Source organism: Mus musculus, chromosome X (genome assembly GCF_000001635.26).
Source record: "Mus musculus strain C57BL/6J chromosome X, GRCm38.p6 C57BL/6J".
Lineage (NCBI taxonomy): Eukaryota > Metazoa > Chordata > Mammalia > Rodentia > Muridae > Mus > Mus musculus.
The window spans coordinates 42,111,369-42,137,248 of record NC_000086.7 but is presented as its reverse complement, the minus strand read 5'-3'; the positions used below and the strand labels follow the sequence as shown (position 1 = coordinate 42,137,248).

Genomic DNA, 25,880 nt, shown 5'->3' with positions numbered 1-25,880 from the left:
GTGCACATACATATAAATACACAATCTATATGTAAGCATGCATATGTATGTATGTATGTATGTATGTATGTACGTACATATACGTGTGTGTGAATTTTTTCAGCCATAAGAAAAAATGATGCTGCGTTAGTTTTCAGGAAAATAGGGTCAACTAGAGATAATCACATTAAATAAAGCCAGTCTTAGAAAGGTATCATTTCTCTCATTTGTAGTTCCTAGATTTTATAGCAATACATAAAAAAACATGTATATATCGAAGTAGAGATAAAACTAACTAGGGTGATGGAAGACTAAGGGGAAGGTGAGAAAGGGAAGGGAAGGGAGTCTGGTATGGGGAAATGTGCCCAATACACAATATTGTACAAAACGTATCATTTTGGAAGCAAAATCATAGGTGATTCTTAGACAGCACAGGCCCTTGTCACCCTAAACCCCAAACCAAGCATATTTTGCTTATTTCCCTACGATGATAAAAGGGATGTGCTTAAAATGAGCATGTCCCATGAACCACCAGAAAGACTCTTTTATTGGCATACAGACAAGCTTTTAAATCAAAGGTCATAGTGATAACTAAGAGACACAAAATAGCAACAAAGACTACTTGAATTTAAGTGCAGTGTTTGTTCCACGTTAACTACCAACATTAACTAAAATGTTCAAACACCAGAAGCACTGTCAGCATGTTTGCTGTTTGATGATAACACCTCTAATGTTAGACACTAGAAATTAATGTGGTGGAAAGATTAAGAGGTGTGAAGAGAGGATGAGTGGGTATTTGCCAAGTACAAGAGGGCTAGAGATAGAAACTTCTGAGAAAATATTGTATTCCCAAATCCAGATAATACTCAATTTTTATTCTTCTAAACAGCCATTCAGGACTGTTGCAGTTTGGTCTTTTACTATGCTACATACTGGCTGCTCCCAAAACAGCACTTAACCCCAGGTGATGCTATGTGACCTTGTCCCCCAAGTTATCCCTGATTGGTGAATAAAGAGGCTGACAGTCAATAGCTGGGCAGAAAGACGCAGATAGGGATTTAGGGCTCCCAAGCTTGGGGTCAGAGGAGAACCATGAGGTGGAGAGAGAAGAAGGGGACAGAGGAGAAGTTGCCACGGAGTAAGAATCTTAAAATAATGGCCATGTGGGTTGGCTAATTGGAGTTAACAGCAGCCCAGACAAAACAGCAAATTATATCATTGAATTGTGGCTGGGAATAGACATAATAGCATAGAGGATAGCTATAACCAGCTCTTGTGCTCATTAAGGCTTATTATAAATATAAGGGTGGTGTGTGTCTTTTATCCAGGAACTAAATGGTCAAAGGCAGGATAGAAACCCTGGATCGAGATGAAATATTTTTACAACACAGGACATTCTTAGGACAATAGACAAAGCTTGAGTGACTTCTAGTCTATTGAATTCCTATTGATTATTGTCTTGTGGCTATGCCAAATGGCATCTTTATTCTTTGGAAATATGAACTCAATTGGGCAAGATACTATATACATTTGTAGTCTCAACTACTCAAGAGGTTGAGGCAGGATCATTGAGCTCAATAGACCACCCCGGGCAACATACACGACCTTGTTGCAAGGAAGGAAGAAAGTCAGATGTGACCACACAAGTCTATGTTCCCCACACTTTAGTGCATGAGGTAGGACAGCAAGCACCCATTTCAGAACAAAATAAGAAAAGGATATGTATCCCGGAGTATTTAAGGTTAAAGGATGTATTATTTCTTTAACTTAAGTGCAAATGAAAGTTAGCATGAACATGATCCTTTTGTATACTTTACATTCGTGCACTGGTGCGCAAGAGCTGCCTAATAGCAGGTCACAAAAGGTGATTGTACACTTGTCTTCCTAACTGTGGTCCCACGATCTCTCATTGATATTGCCATGGAAGTCAGCAAGCACAGTGGATCAATGCTACCAATACTATGCATGGTAGGTTGTTAAAATATTAATAAAAATATCCATCTGGGTTCTGATTGGTGGCACATACTGATGATAGTCTCAGCACTCAGAAAGCTGATAGAGTGAATATAGAGTTCAAGGCTAGCCAGAGCTCTAGAGACCCTGTTTCAAATTCAAAACAAGAGAACCCACCAGCACTGCTAAATACACAAGGATAATAGTAATATGTTATCCACATTGATCATCTGGAATTCTCTTTCAAATGTGTCTTCCCCAGAAGAAGATAAATAAAATATTGTCATAACTTTGTAGTAACATTATATAATGGCTTTGTCCAAGCATACTTCTTTCCCTCTAAGCCTCCATTGCTTCACAGGATTTTGAGAAAGCCTCTGTCGAATATATTCTGTCTCTTGTCCCTTCATGCCAGCTTCTAGAACTATAGGAAAGATACCTAAAAGAACAACTAGAGCTGTCCTTCCTACTTTTAGAGGAGAAATACAAGAGTCAAGAAATGAACTTCTCACACACAACATGATGTCCTGGATAAGAGTTAGTAGCAGCATCCCCTTCTTATCCCTTAATTTTCCTTAAGCCCCTCCAGAACACACCCCTTTAATCCCAGCACCCAGGAGACAGAGAGACTGTTCTGAATATTGAGCGCTGAGGCACTCGAGGGTACATAGTGAGAAAAAAAAAGGAAAAGAAAAGTAAACACCAAAAGAACAAGTTTTCCAAACTAGTTTCAGATATATGAACATCCCCCTCTTCATCCTGGCAAAATTGAGTATGTTTATTCAAGTCATAAATAGGAGCAACTATCTTACATAGCATTCAGAAACATAAAATTCCTTAATCAATAAATTCTTGTTATAACCAGTCATTTAGAATCTGTTTGTTGAAAAATGCTTTTCGATTTACCAAGCTATAAACTCTACCATGTATTTTCTTGGGAGTTGTAAGAGAAGAGCTGACAACCAACCATGAAACTAGGTGCTTCGTTTCACAGAGGGTGCTAGGTTCTCAAATGCCTAGGTGGAAATTATAATCTTTGCTCAGCCTTGAGTCCCTATTGAGATGACATGCTTTCAGATTCAAATAAGAGTTCTGGAACACTTTGAAAAATCAACCTAAAGTCACCTTACATGACTATATAGTCAGCATACTTTGAGGAGAAGTGTATCTGTAACGCAAGGAGATAAACTCAGAGACATAAAAATAGATTGCTAGGAGCAGTAATTGGTCCCCCTCCCATTCATTCAGTACTGGGGACTGAACCCAGACCTCCCACACTCTAGACAAGGACTCTACCACTAATATATGACCCCAGTTTTGTCCTTGTTTAAAAATAATATTTTGGGGCCATAGAGATAGTTCAGCAATAACGGCACTTGATGCCAAGCCTTGGCAATCTGAGCTTGATCCCCAAAATTCACATGGTGGAAGGAGAAACTGATTTCTGCAAGCTGTCCTCTGACCTTTAAGTACATGCTATGGCACATGCATGTGCATGCATGTGCACACAACACTAAGAAAATAGACAACCAAATAAATGAAATTCAATACAAGCTTTTCAATGATATTTCATGGACTGGAGGGTTAGATCAGCAGTAGGAATGCCTGCTTACTGAACCCCAATGTGGCAAAATATTAACAAGCAAATAAATAAATAATTCCCTTCATAACATCTTTAGGAAAACTATAAAATTCAAATATGACAAGGTTTCAAAAGAACTATCAGAAGAAATTTAATGAAGTTAGTAGTCTATTTAAGGTCTCAGTCACCAGAGACATTTTAACTGGGGTCTTTATTCCTTTATGAGTTGCTGAAACATTCTTAAGGTTTATAGCCTACCATTCAAAGCAAGTTCAGACCAATAAAACACCCACTTGACAAACTCGGGCTTATTTCCCAAGAAGAAACAACAAAACAGATTTCGAAGAAAGGCGTTCATTTTTATGACTGTTGTGACACAGTGCTCAAAAACCTTTGAAGTACAATGATCAATCGGTATTTTTACACATGATATAAAAATAGTATGCTGATTGATTGGAGGTGAGGTTCCATCCTCCAATCTGCAGAGAGTAGTACATGAAAATCAAAAGGAAATCGAAGATTAATAAGACCAGTCTTTGTTAAGACATTATAACTTCAATCAGAGTAGGATTTTGATGCCCAAGAGGATGGGCTGCAAAGCTTAGAAACTCATAAACAGAACGAATTTTGAAAAGATTATAAAGGATGAGACACAGTTGCTTTGCACATTATAAAAAAGATATCAAAGCTAATTTTAATGTCTTTCCAGCAATGTAGAAAGATTCTTCTTTTGTTTGTTTTTCGAGACAGGGTTTCTCTGTGTAGCCCTGGCTGTCCTGGAACTCATTCTGTAGACCAGGCTGGCCTCGAACTCAGAAATCCGCCTGCCTCTGCCTCCCAAGTGCTGGGATCAAAGGTGTGCGCCACCACGCCCAGCTCTATTATTTTCTTACCTGCAATGTTTTATGATTTTTGGAAAAATAAAAGAATTAAAAGGTATAATTTATTTTGTTTGGTTTCTTACTTTGTTTGTTTGTTTTATGAGACAGAGTCTCACTATGAATCTTGACTGGCCAGGAATATCCTATACAGACCAGGTTGGTCTTGAAGTCACAAAGATCCATCTGTCTTTGCCGCCCAAGAATTGGGATTAAAGGTGTATACACTCAGCCTAAAAGGTATATTATTAAACTAGAATATTAATTGTAGAGCTCACATATAATGAACATTTCAGTTTTTAATTTAAATATTTATCAAAATGCAAAATACAGATTCTATGACAGTCAGCAAGGCTTTTGTGTTTCAGTTGAAATGCACTTGGATATTTAATAAAAGCTGGATGATGGAGCCTGAGAAAAATTAGATTCTACAGATAAAAGTAATGAAAACTTCACATTAAAATCTTATTAGCATCCTTTCATGTAAGCACTACATATAAAGTCTCTTGAAAGACCATGCCCAAGTTTAAACCAGCAGCCCAAACAGGCAGTTTGAAATTACTCAAGTGCAATCTTGTTGCTAATACATGAATATTCTATTGCTTAAAGAAAATCTTATCATGAAAACAGTTCCAGAAAGTATACTAACAAACCCCGACCTTCATGGCTACATAGTTCTATAAAAATAATAGGATCCTTGGTATAACAACTAATATTTTTCATTTAAAGGTCAAACAATTGATAAAATGTGAGGGAGAAGAGAGAAGAATGTATGCTCCCAGACATTCAGGGAGTTACACAAGAAGCCTTGAATCTAAGATCCAGCTGCTTTTTTTTTAAAGGGATGATGGGGACCTCGGGGTGTGGCTTGGTAGTAGAGCACTTGCCCAGGGTGTTCAAGGCCATTCTGAGCACCCCAAGAAAACAAAAGCAAAAACACCACAAAATTACTGTTCACAGATTGTGGGGAGGAGGGGAACAGGCTTCATTCCTTCCCTTCCTCTTCATCTCTTTTAAGGAAAACAGAAAATCCTCCAAATAGATTTTATGTCAATATATCTTTTCCCCAAAAGACAGTCAAGAGAGCTCAGGATTTTACAATTATCCATGTGAAAAATGTCCTTTCTTAGACCTTCCGACCCACATTTTCTCATCCACGATAATCAGCCCTGACTGAGATGAGTTTTCTACCTCAAATGCTGCTGTCTACCCACTGTTCCTCTAAATGAAGTTTCTAGTGCTTCACTTCTCAAAGACTTCCAAAGCAGGATTCCCACCACACTCCTAGGGTCATACAACAAGTCGTGAAAGTATCATATTTGTGAGACATCTGTGGACTCCTCTCTCTTACCCGATTTATGTGAGCTCACTCCTTCAGTGTGCAAATCTGGGAAGGAAATGTGGGGAGATGAAAATACCTTGAAGCAGTATTCCATGACTAGAGTTCGGAATACTGTTATGTCATAATGCAGAATTTCTCTTCTAACCCCAACAGATTCTGTATATGGAAGAGTAAAAGACGGAAGTTGGGCTGGAGAGATGGCTCAGCGGTTAAGAGTGCCGACTGCTCTTCCAAAGGTCCTGAGTTCAAATCCTAACAACCACGTGGTGGCTCATAACCATCCATAACGAAATCTGATGCCATTTTCTGGAGTGTCTGAAGACAGCTACAGTGTACTAATAAATAAATGTATAATAAATAAATAAATAAATAAATATTTTTTAAAAAGACGAAAGTACTCTTTAAGTTTTATTCTATATTATTTGGAACTAATAATACAGGTTTGATGTACTTTTGCTCTTTGAAGATAGATTTTGTTCATCTGCGTCTCTCTTTCCCCTTTTTCGGTTTATTTAAAGATAATAGTCAATAAAATATCTAATACATGAATCTACTCTCCTAAAACATAAAAACATGGAGGGAGAACTTCTGGCCCCACCCCCACCCCTGTAACCTGGGGGCAGGGGGCGGAGCTGGAGAACAAATGGGGAGGGCTGGCCAGCGAGAGGAAGTCGCCCAGGTGGGGCACAGTGGGATAAGCTTGCAAAGCCCTTTCTGGTGGCTCTCTTGTTGGGATTCACCCACGCCCCGGGGCAGCAGGATTCCTAGTCTTTAAGCCGGAACTGATCTCCAGCCGTGGGTCCTTGATCTACAGGGAACAGAGGGGACAGAGGCACCAAGGATTTGCCAGACAGACTCCACTATTAGAACTGATCGCAAGCAAATCTGTGAGTACTCAAACCTCATCCAAAGGCAGATTCCTGGCTTTGGAGACAATTTGGATTCTAAGGTCTGGTCAGAGAATTGCCCAAGAAGCCTTGGGCTAAGAGTGAGTGGCTCACTTTTCCAGAAGCACCATTTGAATAGTGAGACCATGATGCCCAAGAACTCCACAAAGGATGCTGTCCAAGAATGTAAGGAGCTGCAGGCTACTGATGTGGTTATCAGCCTGATGATCAGAGATACCACCTGAGCCCAAAACTGATTCAGCATCAAAGCATTCCTACCCATGTGAAGAGTGTGGCAAAGCTTTCAGGTGGCACTCTCGCCTGAATCAGCACAAAATGAGCCACACTGGAGAGAAATCTTTTTTTTTCTTTTTTTTTTATTACATATTTTCCTCAATTACATTTCCAATGCTATCCTAAAAGTCCCCCATACCCTCGCCCCCACTTCCCTACCCACTCATTCCCACTTTTTGGCCCTGGTGTTCCCCTGTACTGGGGCATATAAAGTTTGCAAGTCCAATGGGCCTCTCTTTCCAGTGATAGCCGACTAGGCCATCTTTTGATACATATGCAGCTTAAATGTGACCAGTGTGGGAAGTGCTTCGTCCTGGCCTCAGTACTCATTCAGCATCAGAGAATCCACACCGGAGAGAGACCATTTAAATGTGCTGAGTGCGGGAAAGGTTTCCACCTGAGCGCAAAGCTGGTTCAGCATCAAAGCATTCATACTGGAGAGAAGCCTTATGGATGTGAGGAGTGTGGAAAAACCTTTGGTCAGAGCTCAAGCCTCGTCCATCATCAGAGAATCCACACCAGAGAAAGGCCTTTCATTTGTCAAGAGTGCAGGAAAGCCTTCTGCCAGCGCTCACAGCTCAGCAGACACCAGAGGACGCACACTGGAGAGGCCCTACTCCTGCCAGGAGTGTGGCAAGGCTTTCTGCCAGAGAGCAACTCTAGCCCAGCATCAGAAGATGATGCATACAGGGGAGAAATCTCAAATGCGGAGAGCCTCAGAGAGCCCAAGCCTTATTGCCTGCCAGGGAAATACCACTGAAGAGAAGCCATTTAAGTGTGAGCAGTGTGGCAAAGCTTTCAGGTGGCTCTCTCGCCTGAATCAGCACCAGGTAGTCCATTCTGGAGAGAAACCTTATAAGTGCAACTGAAAGAAAGATGAAATTTCAAGACCTGTAAGTCATATAAAGTACTCAGAAATTGCTGGTTGTTTGTGAGCCTAGAGGCTGCCTGGGGCTGAGAACAAAGAAAAACAAACCCGGGCATGCCCCTTCGTTAAAACATTCCTGGGAACAGCTTAACCATAAAGATAAAGAGGAATGTGAGGACATAACAGAGCTATCTGAACTGAGTCAACAATTCACAGAACTCTGACACCCTGACCTGCACGTATTCTTTTGCTGATGTTTGAATAAGCCAATAATGTGTCCCTGTGCTGAATCCCCCACCCCTAAGCCCTTTACCCCATAAAACCCCCTAGCTTTCGTGCCTCGGGGTCAAATCCACTGTCTCCTTTGTAAGATACATTTCGACCTGGAGCCATTAAATTGCCTCCTGTGTTTGCAGCAAGAAGGATTCTCGTGTTTCTTTGGGTGCACTCTCTCTCCCGAGACTGGAGGGGGTCCCCGAAAGGGGGTCTTACACAATAAGTGCACAAAAGCCTTTGGCTGTACCTCACGACTGATTCGCCACCAGAGAACTCAAACCAGAGAAAAGCTGTTTAAATGTGATGAATGTGGGAAGGGCTTCACACCCTTCCCACCGGGTGGGAGGAGAGAACTAACTCCCAAATGGTGTCCAGAGCTCACACCTTATTCAGCACCAGCGAATCCACACGGGAGAGAAGCCTTGCGTGTGTGATGACTGTGGGAGAGCTTTTACCCAGACCTCCAGCCTCATTTACCACCAGAGGATCCATAAGGGAGAGAAGCCATATAAGTGCATCCAGTGTGGCAAAGCCTTCAGCATGATCACACAGCTCACCAGCCATCAGAGGACTCACACCGGGGAGAGACCCTATACATGTAACAAGTGTGGGAAGACCTTCCGTCAAAACTCAACCCTTTTCCAACACCAGAGAATTCATGTTAGAGTAAAGCCCTATGAGTGTAATGAGTGTGGAAAGGCCTTCAGCCGGAGCTCCTACCTTATTGAACACCAGAGAATACACACTAGAGCCCACAGGTGCCATGAATTTGGGGACACCTCTGAAAGTTCCACCCTTTTGAACCATAAAAAAGTGCACACTGTAAAAAAGTTGTACCAGTGTGATGACTGCAATAAGGTCTTCAGGTGGCGTTCGCACCTGAGTTTCTCCAGAGGATTAACACAGGAGAGAGGCCTTACAAATGTAATGCCTGTGGCAAGGCTTTTCATCAGATCGCAAAGCTCACTTAGCACCAAAAACTTCACATGAGATAAATCATTTCCCTAAATGTCTTGGTTACTTCTCTCTTGGCTGTGATGGCACCATGACCAAGGAAATTTAGACAAGAGTTCACATGGGGCTTACAGTGGAGCGTTAGTTTCAGAGAGTGTTCACAGCAGTCTTGGCAGGGAACATGGTGGCAGGGAGCAGGCTGGCAGGCAGGCAGGCCTGATGTTAGAGCAGTCGCTTAGAGCTTACATCTTGAGACAGCCAATTACTAGTCAGAGAGATCTAACTGGAAATGGCGAGAGGTTTTAAAAAAAACTCAAAGTTGGCCTCCCAGTTACACACCTCCTCTAAAGAGGGCATACCTCCTAATAATTGCCAAACAGTTCCACCAACTGAGGACCACGTTGGAACACACACACACACACACACACACACACACACACACACAAATGAAATAGGTGTTCAAAACAGAGGCAATGAGATGGTTTAGTGGGTAAAAGGTACTGCTGCCAAACCTGACAATATGAGTTTGATGATTGGAGCAAACATGGTGTAGAGAGAGAAATAACTCCTAATAAATTGCCCAAAGAGGAGTACGCCACCACACCCACACCAACATATATAAATAAATAAACAAAATTTTTAGACAACATTTCCCCTCCTCCAAAAAAGCTGAAGTCTTTTTTTTAAAAAAAAAAAAAAAAGCTCAAGTCTTTGAATTAGTCACGATTCCCCAGAGAAAAAGAATCAATGTGGTGTGTATATGTTCATTCGTTGGTTTGTTCTTTTTTAATTTCTTTCTTTTTTTTTTTTTTTGGTTTTTCGAGACAGGGTTTCTCTGTGTATCTTTTTTAATTTCTTATAGCCAATGGGTCACATGATAATGGTGCTTACAAGATCTATACCCAATAAACTAGAAACCCAGGAAACCAGCTGTACAGTTCCATGCTGACAATCAGTGGCCTCCGGATTTTAAAAAAGCCAGTTTCTTGGATCTAGCAGTCAAGTAAAATGAGTTCCCTTTGTAGCCACCTTCATTTAATCTACCAGGCAGTGGTGGCACACACCTTTAATCCCAGCACTCGTGAGGCAGAGGCAGGCAGATTTCTGAGTTAGAGGCCAGCCTGGTCTACAGAGTGAGTTCCAGGACAGCCAGGGCTACACAGAGAAACCCTGTCTCAAAAACAAAACAAAACAAAACAAAACAAAACAAAACAAAACAATCTACCAATTCAAATGCTAATCTCATCCAACGTCATCCTTGTAGACCTCACACCAGTCATTTTTTATAGCCCCAGGCTGCCAGTGGAGCAGAGACAGGGGAATTAATGGGGTTTTCTGGCTTCCAGCCTAGTCAAGAAAGTGCAACCCCAGGTTCAGAGAGAGATCTTGCTTCAAAGGAATAGATGGAAAGAACAAAGAGGGTACAAACAAACAACACAAAGAGAAAGACGAAATAAAAATAAGGAACAGACAGGGAGTGGTAGGGGATACCTGATAGCCTCTTCTGGCCCTCAAGCATTCACACGTATGTGCATGAGCAAACACAAACACACATACACTTGTGCACTTACACTCACAAGCATAAAATAACTATTACAGTATGGTTGCTGGGAAGATGGCTCAGTCAGGAAACTGCTTGCTGTGTAAGCATGATGACCCAGGTATGATAACTAGCACCCAAGGAAAAGAGCTTGCCATGGTGGCACGAATCTTTCATTGCTTTGCTGGGGGAAAGCACAGGATTCCAGGGCATTGCTGGGTAGCCAGTCTAGCTTAGTGACATCCAGATTCACTGAAAGACACTCCAAAAATCGACAGAGAGGTGGTCGAGAAAAACACCCAGTTTTGACCTCTGGTACACACACACACACACACACACACACACACACACACACACACATCTGCACAGACACATTAAAATAAAAATAGAAGCTATAGTACTGGTTTATGGCAATGTTTCTCAACCTGTGGGTCACAACCCCTTTCTGCCTTCTCTTTCTTTTTTCTTTTCTTTTTTCTTTCTTTCTTTTTTTTTTTTTTTTTTTTTTTTGGTTTTTCGAGACAGGGTTTCTCTGTGTAGCCCTGGCTGTCCTGGAACTCACTTTGGAGACCAGGCTGGCCTCGAACTCAGAAATCCTCCTGCCTCTGCCTCCCAAGTGCCCGGCTCTGCCTTCTCTTTCTTCTCCAGCTCAGTATCTGAATTTTGTGCCTGCTAATCAATGGTTCATCTTGTATTTCAAGGTGGTACTTCTGGAAATTATTTTACTTCTTGCTTGAGTAATATTGCTCCAGTCTTTATAGGATGGAGCATATCATCTTGTAGATGTTCAGTGTTGCTTAAATGACTACTGTTGACCCGGAGTGCTGGTACTTGACTTTAATCCTAGCACTTGAGAAGCAGAGGCAGGAGGATCTTTGAGTGGGAGGCTATTGAACTCTAGGACAGGCAGGACCACATAGAGAGAACCCTGTGTTAATCTCCCATCTCCCCCACCCCCAAAGAATACTGCACAAATTGAACTCTGTGGGTTAATTTTAAAAGGGAAGGGGATGAGGAAGGGAAGGTGAACTTGGGAAGTTAGGGGGAATAGTAGGGGGATTAATAGATTCAAAATACATAGTATGAAATCCTTACAGGTCAAAGTCAAGTACCTGCTTTGTATCCTGCTGGTATGATATGCAGGAATAGGTGCACATTAGTTGGACTTTCAGTCCATACATTATTCATTGTTCAGCCACACCTATTCCTGCATATCATACCAGCAGGATACAAAGCAGGTACTTGACTTTGACCTGTAATTCTTTTCAGTTCTATATCAAGGTGTTAGCTCGATTCTACTTGAATTACCTCATTATTGCCTCACACAGAATATTTTAATTAGAGAAGGTTTCAGTACTTAAAACTATGGGCTAGCAGATTTTTTTTTCTCCCTTTTACTCTCTCAGGAAAATAATTCCCTAACAGAACATCAAAGGCTAAACCTCAGATCTCTTCTCTCACATTGACTGACGCTACCCACTGGTCCTTTGTTGCTCTCGTTGGTCAAGTATGCACTTGGGCTCTGCATATGAGCTGTCTCCCAGAGGCTCCTGTGTTTGAGCACTTAGTCCCCAGCTGCTTCTGGGGCTTTAGCAGATCCTTGAAATGGAGCCTCACTGGAGGAATGAGATTTCTGAAGGCAGCCTTGAGGCTTGCTGGCCTGGCCCCACTTGCTCTCTGCTTCCGGATGGAGAAACAATGTGGGCAGCTGCCTTATGCTCCTGCCACGGGGCTTTCTGTATCATGGTGATATCTATCTCTTTTTAAACCATGACACCCCCCCCCCAAAAAAAAACCCTCTTCCTCAATTAAGCTGCCTCTTCTCAGGCTTTTGGTCATTTCAACAATAATAACTAATACACTCTTTAAAAACCTAGACTTGGGTGAGGGTAACTCAGTGGGAAGAGTGCAGGCCTAGTATACCAGAGGCTTCAGGCTGAGAATTCCTAGCACTGCCTAAAATTGGGTGGCAGAGGCACACCAGCCTCTGGTGTAATCCCTGCCACAGCATCAGGAGAAGCTGGAAGCTGGAGATTACAATCTCATGCTTGGCCTCAGCTGGCGAGGTAAGTAGACAAGTTGCCTTCTGACCTCTCACATAATCTATTCATGCGCATCCTACCTCATCACAGTTACACACACACACACACACACACACACACACACACACAAAATAAACAGACAAACAGAAAATGACATTTTAGATCCACACTTTCATTTTTAAATAGAACTATAGACATAGCCCAGGACTGCTCTGGGGTCATTATGTAGCCAAGGATGACTCTGAACTCCTGATTCTCCTACTTCTATATCTGAAATGGTGAAATTATAGGTGTGCACCATTACATCTGGTTTTACATGATGCTGAGGATAGAATTTAGGACTTCATAGATGCCAGACAAGCACTATAACACATCCCCAGCTCCTGTTTCACTTAAAAAAAATGTTTCCTAGGTTAAGCATGGTGCTGTATGCCTTTATTTTCAATACAAGTGGATGTCTGTGAGTTCAAGGCAAGCGTGTGTTCATGTCTGTGTATGTGTGTGTGTGTGTACACATGAGTAGCATGGTGCATATTAGAGGGACCAGTTCTCTCCTTCCACTATATGATTCCTAGGGATAAGCAGTGTACCCTCTAGGACACCTGTCCAGCCCCCCTTTCATTTTTAATAGAAATTTTTATTGACATAATTGTAGATTAGCCTAGAGTTTTAAGAAACAAAAAGGTCAATTTTGTACATTTTTATCTAGTTTAGCCCCGTGATAACATTTTGCAAAAGTATAGGATAATGGTCTGGGGAGATACTTCAGTTGATGAAGTGCTTCCTGTGTAAACATGAGAAACTAAGTTTGACCACAGAACCCACATCAAAAAGCTATACAGCCCCCTGGCACTGGGCAAAGAGACTCCTTGTTGGTGGTGATGTTCGTCTATCAGTCAGGGGAGAGCAGATGGTAGTCCTTTGCTCATCCTAGCTTGACGCCTGGCTTGGTGGCCAAAGCTGTTTGTAGGTATACATTTTTTCCCGACCTACTTTAACAAACATCCAACCTCCCCTCAAGTCCACCACCCACCAGAGGTGGTGAAAGAGAAAAGTTATTAGGACACAGGGGATTGTTGTTGTTGTTGTTGTTGTTGTTTTGGCCCGAGATTCTTGTATCAAAGTTTGCTATACACATTGATTCCAAACAACTGAAACTTAGCTTAAAGAATAAGGCTTATTTTTATTTATTTATTTATTTATTTATTTATTTATTTTTATTTTTATCACTAGCTTATGGAAAATGCTTCCCATTCAATTTCAAATTCTCTGTGAGGACCAAACAATCTAATTCGAAGGGGAGTTTGTTTAGAGCAAGAGTGCTCCCCTCAAACATAAAGCTATTACTATGTATTCAAGCGCATCAGAACGTTTTTTGCTCGCCGTTGGAAGGGGTGCTATTCTTTTGTATTTCTCTGAGGTGGCAAACCAGTAAAAGGTGTTCATGGGAGAATTGCCTGAGTTAGAGGTCAGACGGTCCTTTCCTCCACTTGCTTTGGGGTCCTAGGTCTCCTTTCATAGGGGCGCTTAAGTCTTATTCTCTTTTGTTTCCTGTTTCATTAATCTCAGCCCCTTTCTTTTCCCAGCTCAACAACTCAATATTCTCATTTCAGCATCTCTATTCTTCTCCCACTGTGGTGTTAGCCACCTAAAGAAATCGCTCGCTGTGAGTTTCCACAAAATAAGAGCAGAGAAAAAGGAGACGGATCAAGTAAATAAGAAAGCAAACTGTGCAAAGCAATAAAAGATGCTTGAAACTGTTTTTAAAGACAGGATGCATTGCTGGGCAGTGTTTGTGCATGCCTTTCATTCCTGCACTCATAAAGCAGAGGCAGGCAGATCTCTGAGTTCACGGGCAGACTGGTTTACACAGTGAGTTCCAGGTCAGCCAGCGATACACAGAGAAACCCTGTCTCAAAATAACAGACAGACAGACAGACAGACAGACAGACAGGATGTGTCATCCTGGGTCTTGCTTAGTAAATGAAGTTTCTCTTTCACCTGAGGTTCCTAGATCAAACTCTTCAGATGTGAATATACAACATGGAACAAATACAGAATCCAGGAAAGGGACCACTGTCAGGGTGGGGTGATGAGGGAGCAATTGAGAGGGAACAGTAGGGTACCAGTGATCTGATGGGGAAAATGGGAAAAACTGGGAGCTCTAACGAGAGGAAGGGAAATAAATACTGAAGGAGGGAGGAAGTAAAAAATAACAGTAATGATGTCTGAAAAGGTCACAAGGAATTATATTAACTATTTGCCTAAAAGTACCTACAAAAACATGAAAGTCGGTGTTTAAATATACATATATAACTTACACTAAAATTTCCTATCTGGGCTAACAATACTTCCTCTGAATGCCAAAGACAACCTAACAAAATCCCCCAACTTCAGGCATAAGAAGCTCTGGTCAGGGTTGACCAGGGGATTCCCCAAACATTACAGGCAATTGCTATTTCCCTTGGTTGTTCCTCAGAGGTCGATAAGTCCCTATATTGGAAGACACCATGCACTTCAGACACAGGGCCTAGAGGCTCCTGATCTGGAACTGATCTGAAAGCCTTCTTTCTTCCTGAGGACTAGCTTTTGTGGTAGCAGAAGTTACCATGCAAGCTTCCAAAGAAGGGAATCAACCAAGAGTCCCACCTAGCTATGATACTTACGGATCAAAAATAATGCCCAGCCCAGCACAATAACCCTAAGGGTGTAATAGTGGCATACATACCTTGGCAATGACCAACATCCCTCTAATTGGACTTAAGACCTGTTCAACAAGAAGGAAATGATGACTACTCAGGACTAGTGAAGTCATGGATTTCAAAGAAGAACCTACAACCACTGCTTTACTGAGCCAGTATAATCCCTAACTACATTCTAAGTATCTGTCCTTATACCCACAGCTAAATGGAGTATTTCCATCATCAAGAAAACTTCTCTTTGCAACAGATGAAGAGCAGAACAGCAAATCACAACCAAATCAAAACAGAGAGCTGTGGCACACGGTCCCTCCTGATGCATTTACAAAACAACTCCCACACCTAAGGCTTAGGTTAGGGAACATTGCAGAAGAGGGGGCTGAAAATTGTAAGAGCCACAGGATCAAGAAGTTTGCTGGGAGATTGTTCTGCCTAGGAATGTCAGAAGCTACATCCATGAAGTCTCACCAGCATAACTGCCTAAGCATGAGCTAGATTTGGAAAGCAGTAATAGGTATGCTAACATGGACAGGCAAAAGTCCAGGAGGCCTCAACCCTCCACAAAGAATTAGGGTCAACTAAAGAATGCTGAGAGTGGGAGAACTGGTTATCCAATAACAAATGGTCAGTCCTGAAAACATAATAACTAACATACAGACTAAGCAGGTTGTATTTGTGTATTTAGGAATATATACATACATGCATTCACACACACACACACACTTATGCAACAGCAATTAATGAGGAAAGAACCCAAAAATTTGAAAGAGAGCCAGGAGGGGTGTATGGGAGGGCATGGAGGAAGGAGACGAAAGGGGAAATTGATGTAATTATAATCTCAAAAATTTTTCAAAACGATTTTTTTTTTCGAGACAGGGTTTCTCTGTATAGCCCTGGCTGTCCTGGAGCTCACGTTGTAGACCAGGCTGGCCTCGAACTCAGAAATCCGTCTGCCTCTGCCTCCCAAGTGTTGGGATTAAAGGCGTGTGCCACCACCGCCCAGCAAAAATGATTTCTTAAAAAAAGAAAAGGTATGGTGGTCTTAATGAGTTGTCCCCTGTAAGTCTCAGACATTTGAGTACCACCTGATCCTCAGTAGGTAACTTTTGGGGGAGGATTAGGAGGAATGGCCTTGCTGAAGGAAGTGTGTCACTGTGGGTAGACTTTGAGTTTTCAAAACACTTTTGCCATTTCCAGTGCAGCCTGTGCCTCCTGTTTGTGTTTTTAATATGGGATGTCATTGCTCTGCCATCATGGACTCTCGGAAACTGTAAGCCAAATTAAACATTTTACAAGTTGCCTTGGTCATGGTGTTTTATCATGGCAATAGAAAAGTAACTAAGACACAGGATTTCAATATGTAGCCCTGGCTAGCCTGAAACTCACTGACATCCGCCCGTCTCTGCCTCCTAAGTGCTAGGATGAAAGTCGTGAGCCAGCATGCCTCACTCCTTAATTATTTTAAAGTTGCATTCATTTATTTGAGTGTATGTCGAGGTCAGAGGACAGCTTGTGGAAGTTAGTTTTGTCTTTCCACTGGTCAGCAATATCAACCTCTTGTCTATAGGCTTAGTCACAAATACCTTTCTCTGCTCCCTCCCTGGCAGAGGACCTTCTTTCACATGCATGAGGTCCTGAGTTTCATCCCTAAAATCATGTAATTAATATTTAAAAGATGAAGATCTCCTTTGGAGTCAGTGATGCGATTAAGCTGATCTTTTACATTCTTTTTGTTTGTTTGTTTGTTTTTGGTTTTGGTTTTTGGTTTTTCGAGACAGGGTTTCTCTGTGTAGTTGGTGCCTGTTCTCATAGAGCAGATGGATAAGCCAAGTTCACTGGGAAAACAGGAACGAAAGAAAGGAAAATCCAAAGAATTAGTGGTCTTTACTAATGTGTGTGTGTGTGTGTGAGAGAGAGAGAGAGAGAGAGAGAGAGAGAGAGAGAGAGAGAGAGGAGGGAGAGGGAGAGGGAGAGGGAGAGGGGGAGGGGGAGGGGGAGGGAGAGGGAGAGGGAGGGGGAGAGAGGGGGAGAGGTCTCACTACAGAGCTTTAGCTGACCTGGAGTTCCCTATGTAGTCCAGGCTGGCCTCGAATTTGCAGTGATCCTCTTCCCTCAGCCCCCTGAGTGCTGGAACTGCAAGTGCGTGACACCATAAACTGCTACCTATTATTTTAAAGGTGGCTGGTATCAGTGGCTAAATAATGTAGTAGTCACTTGAGAACAGGAAAACCTACCTGAGCGCTGTTATTTTGAATAGCTATTAAAGGGGAAGCATGTCTGAGAGACTCACTGCTGTGTGTAATTATGCCCTTTGAAAGCACGATTCATCCATGGATCTCAAAGTGCATTACCAATCTTAATTATTTTTCATAACACTTCCATGAAACCATTATTCCCTACAGACCAATGCAGAAATGGAGACAGAAAGGTTACGAGGCACCTTCAATCATCATGAATCACTCGCTCAGTTGCTACTATTCCCAATTTGTCATCTGAATTAATGAACCATTTCCAAATGAAGGAGTGTTTTGAATTGTGCTTTAAATGAATTCTGGCTTCCTTTTTTTTGTTTGTTTGTTTGTTGGTTGGTTGGTAGTGGTTGGAAGCAAGAGAGGCTTAATTCTTCCTGAGATGAAATGCTGTTTGAATACTTATTACTCAATTATATAGAATGCATATGGAAATGTGTTTTAAATATTGAAGATACATGCCAGCACACACACATCAGTCTCTCCTGCAATACCCTGGGTTTTGTAGTTTTCTTTCATTAACCTTACATAGAATAATAGAGAACAAAACAACACACACACATACACTCCACAATTGTAAGGCTATAAGGCTTAGAACGTTCTCAGATCTCTTAGGTTTGATGGCATTCTCTCTTTCTCGCTCTCTCTCTCTCTCTCTCTCTCTCTCTCTATTTCATGTGGATTGGTGGTTCTGCCTGCATCTATGTTTGCCTGAGGGTGTCAGATCCCTTGAAACTGGACTTAGGGACAGTGGTGGGCTGCCATGTGGTTGCTGGGAATTGAACTCAGATCCTCTGGACAAGTAGTCAGTGCCCTTAACTGTTGACCCATCTGTCCAGCCCCAATGGCTTTATTTTCATCAAACTTCTGCATTTACTGGGCCAGAGTATTTGTGTTCTATGTTTCTGTTGTGATGACAGTCTACACCAAGGCTTATTAATCTTTTCCCACTCATAACCCATGAAATTTGTCTTTTTATGTGAGAATTTTTTTCATATAACCTTGAGAATAGATGACTATGAAAGAGGTTCACAGATCAAACTTTTGCCAATAATAAAGCAAATTTTTGTTTAAAAATAATTCTTTTGTATATGTAGAACCTTATCACTTGTTAAAAATGCATACTAAGGTAGTTGTGTTTATTTTTACACAAAAAAGAACAACTCAGCTAAATATTTGATTCTGCAAGACATAGGGTAAATGTTCATATTTTCAGAGTTAATTAGTGTTTTGATTTTATAATTGTCATTGTGAGGATGCCACTTCACATAAATAGATGGCATAAAGTGGCAGAATTATGTTTAATGTCATTTTGGAAATTGTTAGAAATGTTTTCTTAATGCCATGCCCTCATACATTGAATGGCCTTTTAAAAAAGATTTGCTTTTATTTTTATGATTAGGTTTGTGTATGTGAGTGGGTGTGGATGTGTGTGTGGGCGGTTCTACTGTCCTTGAAGACCAGAGGCGTTGGATTCCACAGAAATGTCAGTAGAGGCGACTGTGAGATACCCGATGTGAGTACTAGGAATTGAACTCAGGTTCTGCAAGAGCAGTACTAGACAGTTGTAACCACCGAACCAGTTCTCCAGTCACCTGAACAATTTGTTATGAATATCAAGTCAGCAACTCTAACATCAATTTTTAAAATAACAGTTTTTTTTTTCTTTAGAGAGTAATCTTTATTTTGTTTGAGTGAGTGTTTTGCCTGCATGCTTGTTCGTGCACCTCATGTGTGCTGGATGTAAAAGGAAACAAGAAGAGGGCCTTGGATCTGCTGATGTTGGAGTTACCATGGTTGTGAGCTGCTATCTGGGTGTTGGGAATCAAACCCAGGTCCTGTGAACGAGCTAACCGCTGAGTTATCTCCTCAGACTACCAAGTTAAAGATTCTAATACAACACAATGGAAGATCAACTGACTGGATACTTACATGATAAGGACTGATGGTAGCTTTTGTTTAGAGCAGAAGATTTTCTATGTATCATAGATACATGGATTCAATAATACAATAGTTTTACATCTGAGTCAAGGTGCTTCATGCAGGCCTGTACAGTGCAAAACATTCATGTGCTATGTTCAGAAACAAATATTGGTGGACTTGGGTGATGCAATACAGGAGTGCACCACCCACTGTGAATTAATTTTTGTTGTCGCACATTTAGAAATCCTTGCTAAATTTTCATGACTCACACATCTGTTTATATGATTCCATATGGGCCAGCCAGTTACACACAGTTTAAGAAGCTAAGATCTATACCACGTACTCTAGCATCATACCACAGGACATTTGCACTCCCTCCTTTTTTCATTTTTTATTTTTACTTTTTATTTTTTGCCCAGTACTGAGAATGGAGCCAAGGACTTGTGTATTCTAAGCACATGCCATACCCCAACCCTCTATGTCTGCTTTTTTCTATCCTACTTCCCAGAATTTCCAGCAAGCACATAATACAATTTGGTTTAATAAAATTAAAAGGCTAACAATAATCTCATTAGGATCAGTAGACAAAGTACCTTAACTAAAAAAAAAAAAAAATGTTTGCTTTTGCTTTTTTTAAGACAGAGTTTCTTTGTACAGCCTTGGCTGTCCTAGAACTCACAGAAATCCACTTGCCTCTGCCTCCTGAGGGCTGGGATTAAAGCCTTGCACCACCACCATCCAGCTGGTGGCTAATGTCTTCAATCCCAGAATTTAGAAGGCAGAGACAAGTGGATCTTTGTGAGGTAGAGGCCTGCTTGCTTTACATACTGAGTTTCAGGCCAGCCAGGCTTACACAATGAGACCTTGTTTTAAAAGGGATTTTTTAAGAGTTTTTTTTTAAATGTGTATATGTGTCAGTGAGTCTGTTTGTGTGTGCTGCATGTGCACAGGTAGCCAAAGAGATCAGAAGAGGATGCTGCTTCCTGGAGCTGGAGTTGCAAGTTGTTGTGAGCCACCTCATGTTGGTGCTAGAAACCAAACTTGGGTCCTCTAGGAACAGTTAACTATCTCTCCAGTCCCAGAGTCATTTGATTTCAATAAGGAGGAGCCTATGGAAGGCCTATATAGTTCATCCACCTCAGAAAAGATTGAGACTAGAAGTGGAAGGATATTGTTTTCCTTATGTTCCAACCTACACCACAAAACCAGCTTGTGGAAACAACGAATTTCTTTCTCTGATCTTCAGTGCACCTCCTTTAATCTTCATTCCTTGAATGTGGCAGTGGGGGAAGAGGGAAGCAGAGCAAATTTATCTTAAACAGATATCCCAAAAGACGTAGTGCATATGAAGAACCGTAGTGATGCTGATGCGGCTAACGGAGATACTGTGCTTGTCCAACATACACAAGAGCACTGATCTCCCGTCCCAGCACATCAGGCTGGAAGATTCTCAATAAATGCCTTCAGTCCTCTTCAAACTTCCATTTCTAAGACTGGGCATAGCAGGGTGCACTTGTACTGCCAGTTACCTACCTGGGAGCCTGAGTGGGCAGAATCAGCATGACCTACATAGGCAACATAGTGAAACCTTGTCTGAAAACAAAACAAATCTTCCCACTTTTCAGTTCTTCCAACAGCCCAGCTTTGTGATTCTGACATGGATTGTTTCTCTGCAGCCAGAACTCTTGTCCTCCACTTCAGGGCTCCCTTCTCTGAACATTTAAGTCATAGCTTCCCCCACACCATTTGAAGTAGACAAACTTCCCTTTGCCCTTCAACACTCTATGACAGGAAGTCTAGAACACAGCCTGCTGGCACACAGTAGATGTTTTATGTTCATTTTGCAAAGAACGTGGCAGGGTGCATGCAATCCCTAGATTTTGGAGGCAGATGCAGTAAGATTGAGACACCCAGTCCAGCCTGGGCTACATAGTGAAGCCCTGCCCCACGTGATTCTCCATCTTCACTGTCTCCCCTAGGAGACAGACGTCTGAGTGTGTCTGTGAGAGTTCCCAAAGGCCTTAACAAAGGAGGGAAGACTTAGCCTGAGTGTGAGTGGCATCACCCCATGGACTGGGGTCTGGGGCTGAATAAAATCAGAAAGTAGACAGAGCCAAGTTGAGCACCAACATTCCCCCTCGTTTTAGTTAGGGTTTTACTTCTGTGAACAAACACCATGATGAAAGCAATTCTTCTAAGGGCAACATTTAATTAGGGCTGGCTTACAGGTTCAGAGGTTCAGTCCATTATCATCAAAGTGGGAACATGGCAGCATCCAGGCAGGCATGGTACAGGAGGAGCTGAGAGTTCTCTATCTTCATCTGAAGGCTGCTAGTGTAAGACTGGCTTCCAGGATGAGGGTCTTAAAGCCCATGCCTACAGTGACACACCTACTCAACAAGGCCACACCTCTTAATAGTGCCACTCCCTGGGTCAAGCATATACAAACCAGCACACCCTCTTATGTCCTGATAATGAAGGTAGTGTAGCAAGGCATCTATCTGCTCCTGAGACCACAGCTCCAGCCACTGTCACCAACACCCTGCTCTACCATGATGGACAATACCTTCAGTGATCTAGCAAAAGAAAATGTTACTAATATAGTTTCCCCAAAGAAAATAATTTTTTCCATGCTCAGCTTTTAGTTTCCTCATTCCATTGTTCATTCATGTGTTCATTCATTCTTTCATACGATGTCCATTCAACACATTATCTACATATGCACTGAGCTAAAAAGAACCTAGTGTCCAGTAACGACCTTCTAATGGTCTAGGTAATGTTCTCACCACTGGGAACACAGTGACTATAGGGTAACATGTGGCAACATCCTGACATCCAATGTTTGCCTTGTCAATGTAATAAAATAGTTTAAAGATAGAACTTAGTGTTTCAAACACATTAGGTAAACCCTTTGTTACTGACCTACTTACCCTCAGGACCCATTTCCAAACTCTCTTTTTGTTTGCTTGGAGACACAGTCTCAGCATGTCACCCAGTGTGGCCTCAAATTCCAGATCCTTCTGCGTTGAGTGCACCACCGATGCCTACCATGCCATTCCCCCCAAAACTGAAATTTAATCACCTAGACAGGCAGGGCTCAAATTAAACCAGGCAGATTAAGGACTCCGCACACCCATGTATCACCTATAATTTGTTTTTGTGCTTTGGTATCATATGGCCAGCCATGTCTTGCCATGCCAACAAACCAAAGCACCACCACCAACAAAAACAAAAAACCCTACAAAAACCCCAAACCTAAAACAAACAAAACAACAACAACAAAACAATCCAAGAGCCTGGATTTGGAAGCATACATGTCAGACAGCAAGGCAGCCAGTGTAGCTAATGCCTAAAGTTAGCTAGAAACAGCTTTCCTGCCTATAGGAACAGCTTGACTGGTGATTCACCATATGATTTGGTGAGTCATATAACCTCTATGTCTAGGGCTCCTCAGCCGAAAATTATATACATGGCACAGATATAATGAATAAGAGACACAATGACATGGTGTTACAAGAGTAGAAGTAAGGGTTCTTGGGTGGTCGAGATGGCTCAGCGGGTAAAGGCACTTACAGCCAAGTTTGACCACCTGAGGACAATCCCTGGGTCCCACTGGGTGGAAGTAGAGAACCGTCTCCCACAAGTTGTCCTCTCACCTCTGCATATATTCTGTGGTATGCATACCCACACCCATACATGTAGTGAAATTTTTGGTTTCTTTGAAAAACACAGAAAAATTATGGGAATGTGCTTTCGTTTTAATCAGGTGTGGGATATGGGACTACTTCCGACTGTCCACAGCAGCTGACTATGATTTGTCTCATGCTCCAGCAGGGGCGTGACTTTGCCAGCTGCAGATAGTTTCTGTGATTGTGGGACATTTGGAATTCTAGGGACTTTTCAGAGAGTATAAATGCTAGGTCCCTGAGAGGCAGGGCTGGTTGTTGTTAGTCATGGTTTGATGGTCACATGCAAAGACGAAACAACAAGAAGACATTTGGTATCCTGATAGTGAAGATTAAACATGTCCCAAGGAACTCTAGACCCCTATTCAGCAGGAAGGAGTCGATGGATAACGATGTTCCCTTCCCCACCATTGGCAGAGTGGAAGAAAGAAGCCACAAGTAGCAAAAGAATGGATACACATACACACATGAAAGAAGTGTAATAGAAGCAAAGGCTCTTGTGACTTGGCTCTACTTACCTGCAGGAATTTGGGTAAGTCAGCTAACTTCACTGTGGCTTTTTCACTATTTTCAGAATTACAAGGGGCAGTTCCTTTGAGAGGGAAGTTATGAAGTGGGTAAAGTGAATTTGAAAATTCATCTTAGTGATGTACCAAGAAACCCTTTGAGAACATAAATTATCATGCCCAAATATGTTTTACATGCTTTTATAGTCACATGTTAGAAAACTGATCTGTCTCCAAATTTTTATGTGAGGGTCACTACTGGTTTGTTGTTCTTGTTGTAATGTTGGGGACTGAACCCAGGACTAGACAAAGTGCTCTACCACTAAACTACACCCCCACCTCCCTATTTGAAGGTCAATTGAATGGCATGGTTTGAGAACATAATTTTTCTGATTCTACACAGCAACAATTTCTCCAACATCCCCTGAGCCATTACATATATTCTTCTGATTTAAGCACAACACTTGATGATGTAGAGTGGAAGGGAATGAGAAAATAGATGGAAAGCATTTTGAGAGCTATGAAAATGGCCATAAATGCATTTCATCATCTTACATCCCTGATTAATCAGACACTGGTCCTCAACTGTTTCATTTTGTGTGAAACTAACCTGTAATTAGTTCACACACTCTAATTAGATGAATGATTCTTCAGGCGCACAGAGGGTTTAGTCCTTTTAAATATCTTTCATGTACATTTTGTCACATGTTCTTCATAATCCCAGAGGGAAGAAGAAACAGGAATGGCTACCCTTATGAATTATTTTTTGTTATGCTCATTTCATTTAGTGGAAAGTATTGGTTTATAACTATTGTTAGCACTTGCTTTTTCCATTCTTACAGCTCACATAAAATGTAACATCTGAAAAGTTTGTAACAGAAAGCTAAGAATTACAGTAGAGTATATTCATCTTAATAATCAAATAAAATGTTGAAAGAAAAACAGGTTTTTCCAGATCTGTTAGGACATTCTCTTAATGATTAACGTAAACATTTGTTAATTTTTTACAAAGAAAGAGCCATGATCCATGTTTGAATATTCAATGAAACATAATTTTAGAAATTATTTCCTTACTTCAGAAGATTAACTTAAAAAAAAAAAGGTTAACTTTATGGGGTGGGGGCAGAGTCTGTTGTTTTAATAGTAGTTCTGAATATCAGTTGGTGTTCACAAAAAACACTTCTGCGTCCTCTCTCTCTCTCTCTCTCTCTCTCTCTCTCTTTCTCTCTCTCTCTCTCTCTCTCTCTCCCCTCAGGACAATCATTACTGATTTGCCAGAAGCAGAACCTAATTTCTGGCAAAATAAATTCCAGTATTTAATGAGAAAATACATTTTTGATGCCTTAGTCAAGAATGCAAATCTCCTTATATAATAAACTAGGGGAATTAAAAAGAAATCCCTAGTACCTTGTAATGGAATAAAGCTAAAGAAACAGCAGGTGCTCGTGTACACACAGAAATGAATATACAATGAAAGTTTATTTTTAAATGTGCATCACTAATTTTCCATGTAGAACACATATTTGTGGGGTTAGGAATATAACAGTGATAGAGAACTTCCCTAGTATAAGTGACTCTCTAGGTTTCATCCTTCTAAATATACGTATACATGTTGACAGTAAATTAACGCTATTGAACTAATTAAGATTTTGAAAGCCAGACATTATGGTGCATGTGTGTCTGCAATATGAGCAGGCCAACTTGAGCTACGTTGGAAATTAGGTTTTGAAAGAGACCTCTGTTTCAATACACAGTGTCCTATTTAATTATATCCTAGGTTTTCTTCAATTTAAATTCTTCTGGGGAAAAACAATAATGAAAATCTAATTCTCCTGGGTTCTTATTTATTTATTTGAAACCAGTATTCCTCCAATATAAAACAGAAGATTAAAGTTAACAAGTATAGGCCCATGCAAAATATTTTCTTTGCTATTCTCATTAATTATGATCCATTATATTGTTTTGGGAATCTCATACAAAGACTGAAAATACTAAATAAACTGTCACCTAGCCTTATACCTATTGAGACTGTTATTTTGGTTACAATATAGATGGACATGTATTGTTTCAAACGATAGATACTCTCATCATCGAAAGACTGAGTCCTCTATTTTTTTTTTTTTTGTGTCACACTTTAAAAATTTCCGAACTGAAGAAGAATCAGAACTCTTAATTATTATGAATTAGAAAGGCCAACTCCTTCCAATTCTGAAATTCTTTCC

The 25,880-nt window shown here is 41.2% G+C and overlaps 1 pseudogene; it reads left to right on the top strand.

The window, feature by feature from the left end:
- Gm14615 (predicted gene 14615) lies at positions 6,389-9,422 on the top strand (annotated as a pseudogene).